General features: G+C 45.8%; 1 pseudogene; it reads right to left on the bottom strand.

Moving 5' to 3' along the window:
• Positions 1-513: 513 nt before the first annotated feature.
• On the bottom strand, positions 514-11,108 carry LOC142775506 (uncharacterized; annotated as a pseudogene).
• Positions 11,109-19,676: the final 8,568 nt, after the last annotated feature.

Below are 19,676 nucleotides of genomic sequence, written 5' to 3'. Positions count from 1 at the left end.
CCTTGACAGAAAACTATCCCTATCCAGGCAAGTCGACTAGGAAATCTCTAGAGATTGTAACGATTGGAAACATTTGAACCCGCCGGACAACACATGGGTGGCCCTGAAAAGGACCCTTTGATCAAAGTTCCGTGAGGTTGAAAGTTGGGCTCGGCAAATTGGTGACAAAGCATCTTAACGTGTGAAGATGCGCAAAGAAACCAGACATGTAAGGAAGAATATGATTTGACCAGTCAACCACTGCACTTGCATCTATAGCTTATTTTGAAGGGGAAAAAAGGTGGAGGTAATACACATATGCACAAGTACGCCACTTGCAACAAAAAGCTTTGCTCAAAACGGTGCATAAAATTGTGAAAGTTGTTGCATTTGGTGCACTTGTGCATGTGAGTATTACCACTTTCCTCTTCCCCTTCAAAATAACCTAGTTGCAAATACAGTGGGTTGGCCTGTCGGATCATATTCTCCCTTACATATCTGGTTTCTGTGTGCTGCTTCACACGTTAAGATAGTCTAAAGTTGTCTTGGACCATGACGAGAGGGCAGGCGAAGGAATTCGGACCATTCCCAGGATTTGTGGCCTTTAGTGTTGCAGTGGCTGCACTTCAGCACCCTGTAGCGGGCACCTGGCTCACGGCGCCCATGCGACTGGATTCCGGGTCCAAAGTCTCGAACAAGAGAAGCCACGATGATTTTGGCGAGCTCATCGATGCCCCGGGCTCTGTCTACATGGTAGCCATCAAATGCGAAGAGCGCACGTCGTGGCTCTTTTGAAGAGTTAAGAAAGTGACGCTGTGGGAGCAAAAAGACAGTGATTAGGAAAAATGTGATACATCAAGGTAAGAAAGAAATCATAGGTCATCTTAAGTTGATGCGCACGCACGCACACACACACACACACACACACACACACACACAAGGTAGTGAACATGGGGCCACAGAATAGTTTCATAAGATAAGAGAGAATGCAAAACTTTGGCAAGATGGTGGTCCATTGAATTGCCTAACAGCGCAAGGAAGGACTAGCACAGCGCTTGTCTGTGTTTTCTTCTCGCCCTTTTTGTGCTGTTAGTCAATATAAAGGAGAAATTTGGCAACATGATGCTACTATGCTCGGCCACAGAAGTAACGTGAACGGAGCTTTCTCGGGATATGTAATTATTACCTTATCTACGTGCTTATTTACTCTACGTTAGTGCTACCGCTAAACAATTTGACAGGGCGCCGGGTCCCACCGCAAATACCGTAGAGCAATGCCACGCAAAAAGCGTTTGAAGCCATTAAGGAACAGCTATTAAGGGCACCGACACTTCATGCTGCCGGCATAAGCAAGGGTTACATACTGGCAACAGATGCATCTGACGTAGCTTTAGGAGGATGTCTTGCTCAATTTGATGAAAATAGCAGGGAATCGCCGGTGGATTTTCTCAGCAAGAAGCTAACACCGACTGAAACCCGCTGGGCCCCGACTGAGAGAGAAGCTTATGCTGACATATGGGCATCACAGTGTCTTAAGACGTAGCTTTTTGGTGCAAATGTCACAGTGGGGACTGACCATAATCCTCCAAAGTTCCTCACTTTGACGACTGCTCAGAGTGCATGGCTGATGTGCTGGGCACTGGCACCACAGAAGTTTAATGTCACAATAATGCACAGAAAGGGCAGCCTTAATGTGAATGTGGACACATTGTCTAAGCTGACAAGCCTGCACTCGTTAGGGTAGAGTAATAATGCATGGATAAGAATTATACTAGTCATGGTACTGTGGGCTTTTAGTTTTTTTCTGCAAAAGAGTAGCTACTTGGGCTGGTTGGTATTGCATTTTAGAATAAATATGCTTTCTTAGCGCGCAGATAAGAAAGAGCGCTTCTAGTGAAAGGCACATCCCTACTTTGCGCTCCCTCTGTGATTCAAGTACATTATTCAGCCTCTACAGGAAGCAACAAATGTCGCATCACGAGACGTTTATGCAACACAGTGGCGGCAGAGCAGTCATGGACACGTTACCAGTAAAAAGTAACAACGTTACTGTTAGTTACTGTGAAAAAGTAACGTCGTTAATTCTTCATTACCACATAAAATAAGTAATTGCTTACATACAAAATTATAGAATATATCTAATAAAAAGTTATGAAGAGGAACGGGGAGTGTGTAACGAGTGGAGCCGACGTCCATTAAGTCTATTCCCTATGTTGTTCATTGTGTGTCAGACACTGTTCAGAGAGCTTTTCGTCCGCTGGGCATACAAACCGCTTTTGAGCCCCGCTATAACTTGCGATACATGTTCCCGAAACCCCCAGACCACATATCTGCAAACGATCAGTACAGGATCATCCACAAGTACGTTGTGGGGTTTGCGAAGCGACGTAATTACATCGATGAAACGGGTAGCAAACGATCAGGGAAGGACCAGGAAAGCGAAGGTTGGTGAAGTCGACCACGCAGCACGTTCTTAGATGGAGCTTGTTGAACACTGCTAGACAGGGTGTTCATAGCTTTGACCTAAACAATGCGATGACGCTGGCTCATGGGTGAAAGTGAAGGAGGGAAACTTCTGAAAAAGTCGTTCATTTCCCACGACGAATCGGCTTGCAATAGCAACCGCGGCCCCTTGCCGGATGTTTGCAAAGAGATGAGTGACTGATGAACTGACTAAAGCCCTCTAATTTTTTTCCTCTTTCTTGTTTTTGTTGCCAGTGGATACTGAAGATGCCACCTGTATAGGAGGCGGAACATCTGTCATTTTGTGAATTATTGAATTTAGTTGGAGTAGACCTTTATAACCAGCCACAAGGAAACTTAAAAACATTAAAACCACAGTAACTCCGTTGGTAAAGCATTGGACGCGTTATTCGAAAGGCGCAAGTTCGGTCCCTGCCAGCGGCAAGATATCTCTTCGCCCGGTTTTTTTTTTACTTTCTTGACATTGTCATTATATTGACTACAAATAACATTCCCTATATTTACCTTGGCTTGTGTGTTTGTTGTAAGTAATGATCTGTCCAACGAAGAAAAACGAGCCTTTAAAATTTCCCTTTTGTTTATTGGCTAGTTCATGGCACATTGGACTTTCAGCCATTTCAAGCTGCCGTTTTCTAGCCACCTGTCTGTCAAACACGATTAGCTCAAAGCCTTCTCGGAAGGAGGCTAGGAGGCTCCCATGGCACAACAAGAAGAGAGCTAGCAGCTCAAGAGTCAAAAAGAATATATATGCCCCCCCCCCCCCCTCTAAAAAGTGGAACGTGAACTTGGCAAGCTCTTCAGTTGCAACGTTATTGATGTACGACATGCAGTTGGCAAGTAAATTCTGAAAATGGTCTTCTGCAGAGAACATATTCCTCTTTTACGATAACAGAAAGATGAGCTAGTTGGTGCGTATTCATTGTACAAAAAACAGGGCGTAGGATAAGGACACAAGAAGGAAAAGTAGACACCACAAACGCCGACTATCAACTAAGGAAGCACACAAAATGCTTGCAACAAATTAGTGATAGCACATGAGACATAAGTGGTAGCGCCTGCGTAAGCCAACCGTCAATTGCAAAAAGAGGTAATAAAATGTATTAACGATTTTCTTTCACGTAGTTTGCCACGTGTGCCAGATTGATAGTGAAGCCGTGCACATGGGCATGCGCAGATAAGTTTTTCGTGTCTTCTTTCTTTTTCGTCTTTTGTGCGCTCCCTCAGTTGATAGTCAGCGTTTGTGGTGTCTACTCTTCCTTCTTGTGTCCTTGTCATACGCCCTGTTTTTTTTTTGTAGAACGAATATTCCTCTCAGCGACTTCTCAACTACGAGTGAGCTCTCATGTGGAACGCTAAAACATCGAGAAAATGTGGTGAAGAAAGTTATAAAAAGTCAAAAGCATTTAACATTGGCCTCTAACGAGTGTTGATGTTAGATAATTTTTTTCAAGATTAAAGAAATAACTCTAACGGTACATTCCGCAACTGCGTAAAAAAGTAGCAGTGTTACAGTTACATGTTCCTCTAACTTAAAAGTAACTAGTTACAGTTAGAAAACACTGGAAAAAGTAACTAGTTACCGGCAACACGTTACAAGCAACTAGTTACTGCCCAAGACTGCAGCAAAGTTGTCGGGTTGAACGACGCGGTGTTTGCGACTTTGATAAGAAAGTGAGCAGTGGGAGAATGCTAAGGGGAAGCACCGTGCACCGTGAAAGAGTGACCTTCGCACGAGACCTCTGCGAATGAACTTGAGAGACCCTCGTGCAGCAGTGTTTTTAGCAGACGCAAAAGGAGGCACCGTGCTGGGGCCGTGAGAATGTGACGCTCGCACAAGACCTTCGTGAATGAACTTGAAAAGACCCCGTGCAGCAGTGATTTTAACAGATGCAAGGGGAGCGTCCGGGAGAGACAGATTTCAAAATGCACCGGGAGTGCATCACGAATAAAGTACTAAATTTACCCAGTCTGAGTTTCCCCTCATCAGCTACATACGAGGGCCAGCATTCTCGATTCACACCAGACAAAAAGGCACACGAACCTCACTGTGACCATATGCGCTTCCCACTAGATGATCGTGCAACTTCGAAGCTCATTCAAAAACCAAAGCCATACAAAACGACATAAATATAATGACAGGTTTTCTCTTTCATGAGGGATGGTGCAGTGTGTCCGTGAAAGACGCGAGATGTCTCGAATGCAGCAATTCAAACTTTCGATAGTGAGCTATTGAAGCCCTGTGGATGCAGTACAGAAAGAGTTAAGTGGGGATATGAGGTGGCTACCGGCAGCGAGTAAGGCTTGCAAGGCTACAGTAATGCTTGACAGAGCTAAAAAAAAAGCGTTTGGCTGAACACAGCTTGGCCGGACGGGCAGTTAGTTGCGAAAGAATACCTAAGGCCTGATACCGGCTCCCCCTTTGTATCGGCTGGATTGAAAATTCATCTCAAACTGGGGCTCAGTACGAAGCACAAAAAGAATTCTGCATTAGAGACAAGAAAACGAAAGACACCCGAGGACTGGTGGAATGAGAATGATCGTCTCCAGGCCACAGTGAAACACAGCCATACTTTATGCGCAAATATTGCAACACTGAGATGGTCACCGATCGAGCAAAGACGCTTTATGACCAAATTTGTGAGTATTTAGTGTCGTACTGTCAAGCCCAAGATGTCAATCTCTGAGGCTGAGAAGGCAAAGACATCTCAGAAGACATCCTTTACTGCATCCTGCAGGCCACATGAGAATGAAGGTGAAGCAGACGGCATAATCCACAACCTTATTCTTGCTCTTGCGTACATTGGCATGCAACAGAGGAATGAGCCTCCAGCGGCTTGAGGAGGCTTTGGCGAAGCAACGGAGAAAAGGAACTGAGGACCCATCAAACGGGCGCGGAGGCACCCGAATAACTGTCGCCTAGACGGAGCACAACATCCTCGAGATCCAGGCTCTGAGATTATCGGACTCTAATAGCCGTAATCTTAAGATAAGGAACATCTGTGCCCTGCGAGTCCGGGTACTTCCTACACGCCAGATGTATAAATAAGTGTTATTTCTCTCTCTCTCTAGGGGACTACACACACAAATACTGTAAGGCTACGAAACCCATGCCATGAGGACGACTTCAGGTGATACCTAAAAGGTGCTCTTGACAAGGACACACTGAAAATCCCCATTGATAGTGAGTGTGTGTCACGAATCCCGAGGTATCGCCGTAATTTCTATATCGACACACTCGAGTGCTACTACAGTAACAATATATAGAGAGAAGCAGGTTGTTTTGGTGAACGTTAACCGAGTAAATGCTTCGAACATATACACAATGGCCAGTGTAATCAGCAAGGCTCTTGGACTGTAAGATATGAAAGACATGGCTGTAGCGAGACTCAGTGGACCTGCACAAAATGAACAGAGAAATCTGCAAAGTGGAAGCAATGCGCATCCTGATGTGAACTATTCAGCACATCTAATTGACGCAAGTGTTGACCATGCATGTCTGATGCTCGGCCCCTATTCTTCGATACAATTTTAGAAGCATGCAGCACTGCCTCAAAGGTGGATACTCTAGATTAGGGGTTGGGAACCAGCGGGCCACATGCGGCCCCCGGCACAAATTCGGAGCTCCCCTTCCCTCCCCTCACCCCTTCCTGCTCTTCCACTTACTTAGAAATACTTCCACAATGCTCAGAGTGTCACTCACACGACCTTGATGTAGGTAGCATCCGCGAGTTGGCTAACAATATTCTGCATCTGAAGTCGCGATAAATGAGTTTTTTTAGTAACCTATGTTTAAAACTTTGAACCTGTGAGGTGAGTGCTGAAAATAAACATGACTTCTATTACACCTTTGGACATCAATAACATTATTGTCAATTTGAAAAATGTTTTTCTCCTTACGCGCATAGCATACTTCTTTCCCCTCTCTAACCACCCTTTCTCTTCGCTCAGACGTGTGGTCCCTGCCTCACCAGCTTCATGCCATACTGCAGCCCTCCACTTGGAAAAGGTTGCGATCCCCTGCTCTAGACTAACCCCAAGAGCCGCGCTGCTGGTGAGCGGGAGGATCACTGAGTGCGTGAGCGGCACAGTTTTTTCAGTACCAGAGGTGCCCTTCAGTCATCAAGATGGATTTTACATGGACTGCTTAAGTATACACTCTAAAAAAAGATAGAGCTATAAAGGCGTATCTTTACCCACAACAATAATCCTCATCTATCTTGCGTTCCTTTCCTTGCCATATCACCGCGAGCCTGAAACTACCCGGTCGCGACATTACATTCCAGCACCATTCCGATGGATGAATGGATGGATGGATGGATGGATGGATGGATGGATGGATGGATGGATGGATGGATGGATGGATGGATGGATGGATGGATGGATGGATGGATGGATGGATGGATGGATGGATGGATGGATGGATGGATGGATGGATGGATATGGCTGTACCCTTTAGATCTGGCGGCGGCTAAGGCCACCTAGCCGTAATACTCAGTGAACTAACCACTAGTTTTATCTTTTTTCCTCTTTGAATAGTGAAGTAGAGGACTGGTACTTTGAAGTGAGGGAATTATATTTCCCTCGTGCCTTGACTTTAGCCACCAATCAGATAACCTTCTTCTAGTTAATTCTACCCACTTAAAGTCTATTTTACCCTCCCTCTCTCTAAACCACAGTACTTTCAAAAATCCTGTGCCATCATCCTGAACTGTAGGGTGAAGCACTTTACAGAACAATATTAAGTGCTCGGCAGTTTCCTCTCCCTCTCCACATGCACTGCATACAGTGTCTACATCTTCGTATTTTGCCCGATATGTCTTGGTTCGCAATACTCCCGTCCTGGCTTCAAACAGTAGATAACTACCTTGGGTATTATCATAGATCCTTTCTTTGGCAATTTCCTGCTTAAAAGTTCGATAGATCTCTAGTGCGGACTTGTTAATCATGCCGATTCTCCGCATGTAACTCTCCGTTTCCTTCACCTTCTTCTTAACCGATAATTTTTTTTGGTTTGGCCCCCTGCTGTTTTCCAAGTATTTACCAGTCAATTTTCTGGTTCGCTTCCGCCATTATGTATCCACATTCTTCAGGTACAAATAGGTGAATACCTTCCTATCCCAACGCTCCTTTCCCATTTCTCTCAATCGCTTCTCAAATTTTATCTTGCTGCTAGCTTCCCTGCCCTCAAATGATGTCCATCCCATATCACCTTGTACTCCCTGATTTGGTGTATTCGCGTGAGCTCCTAAAGCAAGCCTACCTATTTCACGTTGCTTAATTTTTAATCTTGTTTCAACTTCTGATCTCATGCACAAGACCGCGTTGCCAAACGTCAGATCAGGAACCATGACCCCTTCCCATATTCCTCTCACAACATGGTACCCATAGTAATTCCACAGTGCCCTATTTTTCATGACTGCTGCATTCCTGTTACATTTAGTCGTCATGTATATTTCGTGTTCCCTCAGGTACTCGGTCCCATTGCTTACCTATACGCCCAGATATTTGTATTTATCTGTTATCTCTAGCGTGACCCCCTGTATTCTAAGCTCACTACCTTCGTTATCATTAAAAATTATGACTGCTGATTTTTTCCTTACTGAATCTGAAATCTAATCTATTTCCCTCATTACCGCAGATGTCCATCAATCTCTGCAGATCTTCCTTGTTGTCGGTCATTAGCACTATATTATCTGCGTATATTAATGCTGGTAGTGCCTGATCAATGAGTTTTTCTTGTTTGACGAAAGAGACGTTGAAGCCAAGTCAACTTCCCTCTAATTTGGCCTCTAATCTTTGTAGGTACATCATGAATAACAAGGAAAACAGAGGACACCCCTGCCTAAGCCCCCTTTTTACCCCTGTTGGCTTGGATATCTGCTTTTCCCACTTATAACTACCTTGTTACTTTTATAGATTTCCTTTGAAAGATTAGTGACTCCATCTTCCACACCTAGTGTGTCCTGTATTCTCCACAAGTCCTCTTGAACTACACTATCGTACACTCCCTTGATATCCGAAAATCAGGGGCCTGAGTTCCTTTTCTGCTATATCGATGCACTGCGTCAGTGAGAACAGATTGTCTTCCAACACCCTGTGTTTCCGAAACCCATTCTGCAGTTCTCGAAGCACCTCCTCATCCTCTATCCACGCCTGAAGTCTTTCCTTTATTATCTGCATCGCCAGCCTGTAGACCACTGATGTCACTGTTATAGGATGGTAGTTGCTTATGTCAGCTTTGTCCCCCTTTCCTTTATAGATCATGCTCATCCTGCTAAGTTTCCATCCACCGGGAACTTCACCATCGATTATTGCTCTGCTCACTGCATCTCTCAAAGTATGTTTAGACTTCGAACCCTATGTCTTTATCAGCATAGTTGGAATGCCATCCGGGCCTGTTGATGTACCACTTGGAACACTCTTCTCTGCCCTTTCCCATTCTCGTTTTGAAAATGGAGCCATTGCTACACTTGATCCATCCTTGTCTATTGTGGTGCATAATGCCCTTCTTCGTTGAATTTTTTTGTCACCCTTGTTCTTATATATTCAATGGCTTCGTCTCCTTCTAGCCTAGCACCTTGAGCTGTAGTTACAAACCTCTGCCCTAGGCTTGTTTCATTTCTTAGGGAGTTTAGATGGTTCCAAAATTTCGCAGCTGCCTTTCTGTCCTTTTTATGTACTTCTGCCAGCCACTGAGCACCCTTTCTTCTAATATTTTCTTTGATCAGGAGGGATGCTTCCCTTCTAGAGCTTAGAAATATGTACCGTTTTCTTTCAACATCGTCTGTCGGTTCACGTCGCTGCTTAGCATGTCTGTGTTCCCTAGAGGCTTCCTGACGTTTTGCTATGGCTCTATTCACTTCCTTATCCCACCAACTATTGGGCTTGTGTCTTCTTTTCTGGGGTGACTTGTCACGTGTCTTAGCAAGCTCTAGCTCGAACTGTCTCATTAGATTTGTGTATGTGCACACTGTTTTATTATCCTCAGTGATTACTTTCTCAATTGGTTTAGTAGCAATTGCTATTTGCCTTTCAGAATGAAAATTTTTCTGTAGTTGCTCATCTTGTCTCCTTCCCACTTTCACTGCTCTTCCAAAACTTAGCTTGGTACGTTTGTGATCCCTACCCGGACTTCTGGAGCCACCTTCATCTATGTGCATTCCCCTGAGCTTATCATACATCCTGTGTGACATCAGTGCGTAATCTATCGTCGACTGGAGCTTTCTTCTCTCCCATGTTATTTGCCCATCACACTTCTCAGTACTGTTGCAAATGATCAAATCATGCCTTTCACACATATTTATGATCATTTTGCCTGTTGAGTCAGTATACCCATCTATATCTTCTATGCGCGCATTCATATCTTCTAGTATAATTATCTCGCACTCTCCTCCTAAACCCTCAATGTCATTTGATATACACTCGACCATTGCGTGGTTTTCCCCTTTGACCTTTGCTCCCGTCCACAAGTACACGAAACCAAGGAGTGTCATTTGCCCTGCCACTTTCTCTTTTAGCCGTAAACGTTCCTTGCCCTCCTGCTTGACCCTTTGCCAGTCTGTACTATTATGAATAAATGCCCCAATACCCGCCCCCTTTTTGCTGCCTTCTGTTATATTACAATATACCCACACGTAGTCCGGATTGCAAGGTGGTTGCTCCATGTCCCGAAGATGTGTCTCCACAACCCCATATACCATCAGTTCCTCCCGCCTCAACTGCTCTTCTATCTCTTCCCACTTTAACCTATTCCTGCCACCCTGCATGTTAATATAGCCTACGTCTGACTTAGCTCGGCCCTTGTGCTTACGTCAACTTCTTCTCCCACGGACTCCGTGTGGCTCGAATATTTGTGCCCCTTTAGATCCGTCTTCGGCTACACTGTTGGCCTCAGAGCTCTGGTCCCCCCTAAAAAAGCTGTAGCTTGACGACCCATCCTATAACCAACCCTCCTGCCCGTTGCACCACTGTAGTGAATGCCATCCTGTGCAAAGTGGCGGGCGCCGGGCTCGTACACGTCTTGGTTCACCTCCAATACCTTGTATCCGAGTTGCCGGCTCAAACACTTGATCACACAATTGGCCTCCACTACCCTCCTTTTAATCCCGCGAGACTGCCCCCAGACCTCTGGGACTTTGCATATGGTCACATGGACAATCCCAGAGGCTTTTCGGAGCTTACACATCACATCCTTTAGCTGCCTTTGAAGGTTCTGATCCCTTAAACACATCATTGAGTCCAGCATGAATAATGACGAGATTTTCGCCCTCCATGCTGTCCTCTACAACCTCCTGAGCTTGGGCCAGTGCATCCACCTTGCCCTTCCCAGACTGGGCCTCCACCCTCCCTCTCCCATCTTCCTTCACCGTCTTGAAGACGCCATTCCTAACCGTGGCCAGGTTAGAGTCCCCCACCACCAGGACCCTTCTACGCTCCAATCGCTGGCTTCCTGTTTGTGATGGTGCCCCTGTTTGTTTCACCTGTTTCTCTCTCTGCCGTCTGTCCTGTGTTCCTGCCCTGCTCGAAGACTGCCGCGCCACTGAGCTGTGTGTTCTCGGGGCCTCCGTGCTGTGGCCAGACACTGCGGCCCCCTGACCTCCCTTCTCACCTGTTCCTTCCCGTCTGTCACCTTCTCCGCTACCCATGCCTTCCGTCTCACACCACTCGCGGCCGGGGCAAAGCGCCTTCAGCTCCTTTACCCGCTACTCGAGCTCGGTCCGCCCTTCCCGTTCTTTTCGAAGGTCGCCCTTCATTTGCTATAATAGGCTGGCGTTAGCCTCCTCCCGCTCACGCGACGCTCGGAGCTGTTTTTGGAGTTCTATCCTCTGCTCCCATTCCGCTCTAAGCTCCTCCTGAAGCCCCTCGATGCTAGCCTCCGTGCACTAAACGGCCGCCTTCAGTACCTCGCACAGCCTGAACACAAAGCTCGGCTTCTGCTCGTCGGCCAAACTCGTGAATGCTGTCTCATCTAAGTAGCACCAGCGCTTGCATTCTTCGCACTGCACCAGCTCACTCTCGCTGGTGGTTTTCCTAGCCTCTTTAGCCATCGCCCGCCCGACCATCGGACCGACCGCGTGACAGCCCTATGTTCAACCCTAATCTCGCTATCCAGCCGCCTCCGTTAACTCTCCTACCTCAACAACTGTTTGAAGCCGCCGCCTACACCGCATACATAAGTGTTCAATTTCGCTAGTAGCCCCTCACTAGGTCCCCTTCGTGTTCGGCTCTAGCTGTTTAACAACTAACCTGGTGCCCCGAACTTCTTCAAAACAGCCGCCTACCCCGTTCACGTGGTCAACGTCACTACAACGTTGCCCGTGTCCCACACCTACAATACTCACAACGCTAATTATTGATTAGGAAAGAAAAACTAATATTGGTGTTCACAAACACAAAAAATGAAGAGAAACTTATCTCTCGTTGCACGCTGCTTCTTCACCAACCAACCTTGCCTCACCTTGAATCTGCCGAACAGGCGGAGCGTGCGAAAACACGTCCGCACAGCTCGGAAGTAGGTTACAGTGTACTTGAAGGCATAGAGTTTCCTACAATATTTACTAGAGGGAACTCTGGCGCTAGTGTCTATAAGAGTTGCAATGCATGGTGCTTCAATGACCATGGGTACAGTGGCTGGAATAGGCAAGTGTGATGAGCGGCAAGCGGCTCCTACGGAGCGCACTGAAGCCTCCGAAGAAGAGCCGCGCAGGGGCGTGCGCAATCGTTTATACATTGTTTGCACGTTTCAGACCGTTTCGTCGTGCGCGTTCGTTCTCGTTTTTTTTAAATTGCGGTGGCATTCTGACACCAATGATTCTGTATGCATTCTCATGGCGCAAAAACAGTCATTGCTTCATCACGGGGTTCACTACAGGCTATAAGTCAGCTAAAAAGAAGCACGCGTTTTTCGGCGTTCCGAAGGACGAAGCTCCATTAGTGCAGTGGCGGAGAGCGATCCCGCGCGCTGACAAGCTGCTTCAAGAAAACACGGCTGTGTGCGAGCTGTACTTCGGCGAGGGGTACATTTCCCGGCACTTCGAGCACACGTTGATTGGCAACATTGTCCGCGTTGAAAGGGGTACAACCATAGGCGTCGTTCAGGGGGGGGGGGGGGGAGTTGGCGAAGGTTAATTGCAGGGTGCCTCCTTCCTATTAAATCAGTGTATGAGGCAGATTTTACGTCTCCTTCTAGATGACTAAAAGCGTGCCCCGCTGCCTAGTTAATGTATAGAACAGATTTAGCGCCCACCTCCCAGGTGGCCAGCCCCCTTTGCCCCCTCATGCGGACGCCTATGGGTAGGCCTTTCGGAGAAGCTATTCGCATTTGTAGACACCTTTGAAATTACTTTTTCAAAGTGCTTTAACTACAACAAGCTTCACAGTGACAGCTTGGAAAAGCTTGTTTTCTGCATGAAAAAAAAAAGATGTCTCACTGGGCTGTACACATAGTCCGAGCCTCAGCAGTCAAGTAAACAAGTTTTTTCTGCTCACTCGTACGCGTTTTTACCCAAAGGTATTCCACAAGGAGCGAGCATCTTCCTGTGAAAAGAGGAAGTACCTGAAGCTCAGGCGCATCACATAGGCATGCAGCCCAATGTTCTGTGGGGCGCTTGTCACCTATAAAACTTTTTCTTTGGCATAAAACAGGACGTGCAACAAATCATTAAGAATGCATTGTTGTAAACAGATAGTGAGTCACTACTCACTATCTGTAAATGTGTTGTGTGACCTCTGTGCAGAAAATAAAAGGATTTCATCCAGATACCGCTCGTGGTTCTCGTCTCTGGGTATGACGTTTTGATTGATGGGGCTTTATTTTAGAGATTAGGGCTTGAGGAAATGATGGTTCGCAGTGGAAAGTGTTGCAAGCAATGGCTCACAACTGAGTTCATCGTTCCACTCTTCCACCACTTCACGCTGATAAAATGTTTCAGTGCCGTCACGCGCTCACTTTCGGTATCCTGTCGACCTGACGATAATTCTGATCTGTCGTGCACTCGCGTAGGCATTCTGTTTTCCAGAAGCTAATAAACATATTTTTTCGGTCGCCATTTAAGACCATGCACGAGTAAAAAAATATATTTTAAATGCTTCACATTTCCCGCGCGCGAGGTTGATTGCCGTCTCTGCGTAGCGCATCGCCGCCTTGGGTGGCGTGCAAACGTGTGCCAGCGCTACCTGGCGGTTTCCTCCCAAGGCGTTACGCGCTAGCTGGCGCGTTCATCACTCCTATTCTAGCCACTGTAGCATGAGAATGATGGGAGGGTAGTACACACATTTGTCTAATCTTCGTACTTCTGGCCTGTCTTTGGCTCCGTGTGTGTTCATGTGACTTAGAGCTTTTTTCTCACAAAACAAAAATCAACAAATGTTCAGCGATTTTGCTTCACCGCCCTATTTTTTTCGACTGACCTTTCGAAATTGGGTAAGGAAGTTCAAAAGAGTTGAATCTTTCTTTCAAAACAAAACCAAAACACAGCTGTAAACGAAGCCGCAAGTACGATTCACCGCCCGTATGTACGAAGACTAGGCAAATGTGTGTACTACCCATCATTCCCATGGTCGCTGAACGATCGCAGCGCCAGAGTGCCCTCTACTTGAAGGGGGATGTGGAGTGAACGAGGCGGCCGCGCCGTATCTCAGCTGATTCTCCGGCGGGTGACAGTAGCGGCGGCGCTGTAGTCTCATGGTACTGAAGATCTCGGAAGCGTCTGCATTCAGAGCGCGCGCGCCGTAGCCTGCGAAAGCGTGTATTTGCTCGTTTTTAGCACATTTAATGCGTTTCTGAGCATTTATCAGAGTATGCACACCTGCTAAGTGCCATGGTGCACGAGTGAATATGCAGGCACGCCGAACTTGCGTCGAGACATTCGCAGTTTCAAGAGCCTGCCGCCAAAAAAAAAAAAAAAAAACTTACCATCGGCATTTGCACGGATCCGCCTAGCTTGTTACTCAACCAGCGCGTTGAGCTGTGCGACATCTCAAGTGGCTACTGGCAAATTACAAAGATATATCACAACCGCGAATAAATCATGCGCTCCTTTTCTCGGCAGTTTCTTTATCAAGAGTACTGTTCTTCTTATAAGTCCACATGCGCTCAATTGTTTCATGAGAAACCCGAGTATAAGTAACGTAATTGATTTGTGGGGTTTAACGTCCCAAAACCACCATTTGATTATGAGAGACGCCGTAGTAGAGGGCTCCGGAAATTTTGACCACCTGGGGTTCTTTAACGTGCACCCAAATCTGAGTACACGGGCCTACAACATTTCCGCCTCCATCAGAAATGCAGCCGCCGCAGCCGGAAATCGAACCCGCGACCAGCGGGTCAGCAGCCGAGTACCTTAGCCTCTAGACCACCGCGGCGGGGCGAGTATAAGTAACGTTGTCACAACATTTATATCGGTGACGACTCAGTTATATCGTGCCAGTTTTGCGGAAGATAATAATTTATGCTTTATGAGAGGCTTTCTTGCTTTAACCGCGTGCTTTCGGGCTCAATTTGCTTCTTTTATGCAAGCTCCAGGAGGCTGAGCCAGGGAGCCGAGCTGAAGGAATGCCTGTACCTCCTAGGCATGAACTCTATGCGAAAGGGGTTATCTTAGATATATTAAAAAGTGCCAGTTGTAAATATATATATATATATATATATATATATATATATATATATATATATATAGCCTGTTTGTTAATTTGCGCAAATTATATGAGAGCAATTTTCATTTTCAGACGACATCTTAAATTTTGGTGCTTTCCTAATATTCTATTGGCGTAATGCCATTACAAGCTAGCAAATTTACGCCGATGTTTAGTATCATAGGTGTACTTCTTATTGTCAGAAGCGTAGGCAGGCAGGGGTGCAATTGGTTTGGAGAAATTGAGGTTGTATATGTACACAGTAAACACACACACACACACACAAATATATATATATATATATATATATATATATATATATATATATATATATATATATATATATATATATATATATATATATATATATATATAGTCCGGTAGATCCTCCGTGAGCGGTCACAACGTGGTTTATTTCGATGTTTCGGCCTAGAGTCTGGCCTTCATCAGGATTAAAGGTACAGTTTGTTGGTGCTCAGCTTTACACAATCTAAAATCAGAGGGCAAGGAAAGAGAAAAAATACAGAAAAGAAAAAAAGAAAAGAAAGGAAAAGAAAAAGAAGAAAAAAGAGAAGAAGAAGAGAGAAATAATATAGGGTGGACTCCCCTCGGGCGCCCCCTTCCACTCTTCCCTCCACTTCCCCCTTCATCTCTCTCCCCCTTCTTCCCTTCACCTTTCTGATGTCAGCGGTCTGTGTATGCTTCCTTTCACTAACGCATTCCTCCCGAACAGACGCCGCCTCCCGGCGCTGGCGGTTGGGTATGGGGCAACAAAGAGCTTTTTTAGGAAGTTCTAAGCCTTTAACTACCCAGAGTCCCGTAAACATTTCGTCGTAGAAAGAGGGGTGACACGTATTGTGGTAGAGGCTGGTGAGCGGGCATTTTAGGAAGTTCTAAGCCTTTAACTACTTGGCGCTTTGTCAACATTTCGTCGTAAAAAGAGGGGTATCCCGTATTGCTGCAGAGGTTGGTAAGCGAGCACAATGCAAATTCCTTGCCCGCTTCTGGATTACGCGTGTAGTGGGGGCCTCCCGGCTGTGCACAGGGTTGCTGTTGGGCATGTCATGCATGGCACGATTGATTGGGTAGTAAAATAAAACAGAAAACAGACGACAGCTGCACTTAGGAAGAGTAGTTACACTTGGAATTGTTTTGGGTTGTCCAGTACCCTTCGCAGCTGCAGTGCCGTGAACTCAGTTACTGTTTTCATTATTGCCGTTATTGTTTTCTATTGCTTTAATTGCTGCAAGTGTACCAAGATTCTCATTTATTCCTCTATCGAGGGTGTTAAATCGGTGGATAAGGTATGACTCTCGTTGTTCACGTTCTCGGTTTGATTTAAATCCCGTCTCTAAGAGCGTTACTGATAGTTTGTCGAATGCATGGTCGGGAAGATTAAGATGTTTTGATAGAGGTAGACTTGGGGCTGATTTCGCATGGGCTCTGTGATTATTGAAGCGAATCCTAAACTGTGTTGCTGTTTGTCCGATGTACTGCATACCACACACGTTGCATTCGAGTAGGTATACCACATTAAAGGAATCGCATGTTAGGTTTCCTCTTATGTTTATCGAAAACTTGGATTGCGTGCTGGTTGCTTTGTCTGTTTCTCGCATCGTCTTACGTACAAGACATCGTGGCTTTAAACAAGGTCGGCATGAATTATAGGGGGGTGTTGTGTTAATTTGAGAGTGGACAAGGGTGTCTTTGAGGTTACGTGGTCGTCGGTAAACGACGCCTGGAGCGGATGGGAATGTGCGTTTCAGACGTTCACTTTGTTCCAGAATGTTGTAATGTCGTTTAAGGATTTTGTTTACATTGGGGAAATTTGTGCTGTAAGTCAAGCAGAGGTTTGTTCGTTGTGGGTATTCTTGTGGTGGTCGCTTCATAAGTAAGTCTTCACGCTTTAGTTTTCTCGCTTTTTGAACAGCGTCATTAATTACACGTGTGGGGTATTTTTTTTTCTCGAGCATGAGTTTTAGCCACTGTGAGCTCGTGTCAAAGTCAGCGTCCCTAGAGCAGATTCGCTTAAACCGGTGAGCCTGGCTGTATGGAATACTGTTTTTACAGTGGCGTGGGTGGTCGCTTTGGTAATGGAGGTATTGTTGTCGATCAGTTGGTTTGCAATATAGGGTTGCAGAGAGCTTCTCTTCTTCTATCGTTATGGTAACATCAAGAAAATTTACGGTTACTTGCGAGTATGTGTGTGTGAACTGTATGTTCGAATGTACAGCATTGTAAGTGTCTATAAAGCCTAGAAGTTCGTCCTCGCTGTGGGACCAAATAAGAAAGATGTCCTCTAAGTATCTTCTGTATAACATTGGTTTCAAGGAACTTGGTGCAAGAAATTAAGATTCTAGCTTTCCCATAAATATGTTGGCATAATTAGGTGCCATTTTGGTGCCCATAGCGGTCCCGCTGATTTGTCGAAAATACTCTTGGTTAAACTCGAATGAATTTAATTCGAGGACCACCTTTGTCAAAGTTGCAATGGCAGAGAAATCTGGGGTGTTAGATTGTCTATGGTTTGTGTACATGTTTTGTAATGCAGCTACGCCGTCATCGTGAGGAATATTTGTATATAATGAAGAGACATCGAGAGTAACCAAGTAAGAGTTTTTCGGCACCCACAGACCTGCAATGTCTCGAAGAAAATGTGTGGTGTCTTTTATGTACGACGCGAGGGTGCATGGAATGTGGCTTATTAGCTTGTCCACGTACCCTGATATGGATTCAGTTAGTGTACCGGTGCCTGATATGAATGGTCGACCTGGGTTACCGGGTTTATGAATTTTTGGGAGGATGTAGAAGCGACCTGGACGAGGGTATGCTGCTCGCATCAGTTTGTGGTCTGTGTTGATTTGATTGATTTATGGGGTTTAACGTCCCAAAAGCACCATATGATTATGAGAGACGCTTTAGTGGAGGGCTCCGGAAATTTTGACCACCTGGGGTTCTTTAACGTGCGCCCAAATCTGAGCACACGGGCCTACAACATTTCCGCCTCCATCGGAAATGCAGCGTCCGCAGCCGGGATTTGAACCCGCGACCTGCGGGTCAGCAGCCGAGTACCTTAGCCACTAGACCACCGCGGCGGGGCGTGGTCTGTGTTGGTTATCTTTTCTGCATCCAACAGTTTCTTTAGTTCTGTTGATACGATACGTTTGTATTCGTCTGTCGGATCACATGGGAGGCGTTCGTAAAATCTTGAGTCGTCTAGTTGGCGGTATGCTTCTTGTAAGTAGTTGGTTGTATTAAGGACTACAATTGCTCCTCCTTTGTTGTCAGCGGGTTTTATTGTTTTGTCTGTCCTAGATGCCAAATTTTTCATACTAATTTTTTTCAGATTTTGTCAAGTTTTCTCGGTTTCCTTTCTGTCTGTGGTATTCATGTACTATATCTTTCTGTACTGCGGTGATATAAAGGTCCAAGCACTTGTCCCGACTACTGTTCGGTGTCCAATCATTTGATTTACGACGGTGAATTGTTTCGTGGTTAGAAGGCCTGTCCAAGAAATATTCGCGCTACCTTAAGCTTTGAGCGAAGTTGTCGAGGTCTCGGAGCAAGTGGAATTCATCGAAAAATTTTGTGGTCGGGCAGAAGCTTAGTCTGTTAGATAGCAGTTTTTCTTCGTCAGGTGACAAGCTCGTGTCCGATAAGTTTACAACCACAGTGTCACAGGGTGTGTTCCTAGTAGGGTGCTCGTTTGTACCATTAGTGATTTCCTGGGTGGTGGTGTTGTAGTGATAAGGAACTATATCAGGGAACGCGGGTTTGGGCACATGGTCTCTTTTGAGTTTATGAATTTTCGTGGTCATGATGGCTTGGTATTTATTCTATTCAAATTCTGTTAATTGGGTGATTTCTTCATTCTATAAAGTGTCGTGGCGGAGAATGGTGTTGGTCATAGCGACCAGTTTCTTTACCTGCTTATCACTGTGATTAAGAGCGATTTCTGTTAATATAAGAGATGCCTCAAGGAGGACGTTTTTCCATGTTATTTGGTCGTGTTCATCTAGATTTGTAGCAGCTGGTGAGAGGGAGAATGTCATACCCTTGGGGGCTATTCTAGCACGAAGGTACACTTGCAATGTTGATTTATGCATTTCATGTCTAATTCGTTTGTCAGCGAGTTTTTGTACTCTTGGTTTTAGCCTGTTGATTTAGGCCTTGACTGTCAACGAGACAGTCAAGGGCTACTGCCGAAGACCCAGCAAGGTGTCATACATCGACTACCAATTTGAGCAGTTGCCACCAAGACGCTTTCTTGCTGCGGATGGGCTCCACCCGAGTTTTATGGGTGTCGCTTTGATTGCCGAAACCCTCAAGAGTGCACTCGGTCGCGGAGACTTCGAAGCTACCACGGGGTGGTCGACTCAACCAGCAGCTCCCATCAATATACGTTCAACACAACAAGACACCCACGACAAGAACTCTGCATATCAACCTACACCAGGAGCCCCCCACCCACCCAACTTCACAGATGAGTTCCCGACGATCAGCGAAACTGTGACTCCCGCGAGCCGCAAGCACCCCCTCACCATCATCAACAGCGCACCATTACTAGGGGGAAGTCTGCT

Source organism: Rhipicephalus microplus, chromosome X (genome assembly GCF_043290135.1).
Source record: "Rhipicephalus microplus isolate Deutch F79 chromosome X, USDA_Rmic, whole genome shotgun sequence".
Classification (NCBI taxonomy): domain Eukaryota; kingdom Metazoa; phylum Arthropoda; class Arachnida; order Ixodida; family Ixodidae; genus Rhipicephalus; species Rhipicephalus microplus.
This window is presented reverse-complemented; position numbering and strand designations above follow the sequence as displayed.